Genomic DNA, 1,444 nt, shown 5'->3' on the forward strand with positions numbered 1-1,444 from the left:
CTAGGTGGACGTTTGATCTGGGAGGGCAAACATAGTTGAAGAAGCAAGAGGCTGCTATCCGAGATCAAATCTCTAGATCTGAGGATAGATCTTCTCAAGGAGAAGGAGATGATGGACACCATCCAGCCACATCCATTCCCCTAGCCATGAAGAAGAAGAAGCAATGGATTTGAGGACAAATCCTTTTCAAGAGGGAGGGGATGATGGAAGAGGCCCAAGCACAAGCCCACATGCAAGCCCACCAAAGGGTAGATTTGGGCCAACCATGAGTTATGCCCAAGAGGATCCAAGAAGACGTTCTTTTACATGTTCAAATGCCATAAACTCTAGTGTAGAGTAGACTTTAATTTCTTGTCAAAATTAGCATAGGAACTTTATTTGTAATTTTCTTAGAATTAATTTTGGCACCTAAAACACCAACCTAGGTAAACTTAGAGTTTCTAAAAAAACCTCTAAATTTACCAAGGCCGGTCTAGAAAGCCCATGGAAGGGGTGAGCATAAAAACTAGACACACCCCTCCCCATGTGCTCATTTGTGCACCCATGTGCCATGTGCACCCATGTGCTTCACATTTACATTTCATTTGGCTAGCATTAGGGTTGCATTATGGTCCTCCTTAGCCTATAAAAGGAGGAGCCTACACCTTGTATTTTCAAGTTTATTGTGAGTAAAGTTATGCTGCCATTTTGTGCCAAGCTTTGCTTCTCCCTAGAATTCTAGGCTCTAAACTTCATCTCCTTCACCTCTCCTTGGGTTGGCCGAACCTCCCTAGCTTCATACATATCATGCACCTTCAAGATCAACACCACTCTTAGGAGGATCCTTCTCACACACCTTCATAACTTCCGCACCACTTTTTCTTACATGATTCAAGAAGACCTTCATGAAATGCCATCACTATGTGTAGAAGAAAATCGTGAATTAGAAAGAAAATGATGCATAGAATACCTGGTTCCATTCGGTCGGTCTTGGGCAGTGGTCGAATGATTGGCTTGCGATCCCGTTACGTAGTCTTAAAGCCAGGAAGGTGGGGTTGATGTGCGACTGGATCGTCAAATAGGTCGGTTGTAGAAGGTTTGGTAATGGGTGCTAGATTTCTTGGCATGGGAGAAGAAGGTTAGTCTTCTAGAGGTTCAGGTGTATTTATGATGAGTAGAAGAAGAAGGTTGGTTTGATGGAGGTTCTGGTGCATTCTGACGAATAGGAGAAAAGAGTTGGTTTGATGGAGGTTCATGTGTATTGTGATGAGTAGGAGAAGAAGGTTGGTTTGATGGAGGTTCAGGTGCATTGTGATGAGTAAGAGAAGAAGGTTGATCGAGTGAATGTTGGACAAGAGTGGGTAAGTCAATGTCAATAATGGGCAAAATACCTTGTAATGGAGGTGAAGATTGTGTCTGTGACTGTTGGCAAAATGGGAATACACTTTCATGGAAGATGACATCC

The sequence above is a fragment of the Phaseolus vulgaris genome, chromosome 9, assembly GCF_000499845.2.
Source record: "Phaseolus vulgaris cultivar G19833 chromosome 9, P. vulgaris v2.0, whole genome shotgun sequence".
NCBI classification, from domain to species: Eukaryota; Viridiplantae; Streptophyta; class Magnoliopsida; order Fabales; family Fabaceae; genus Phaseolus; species Phaseolus vulgaris.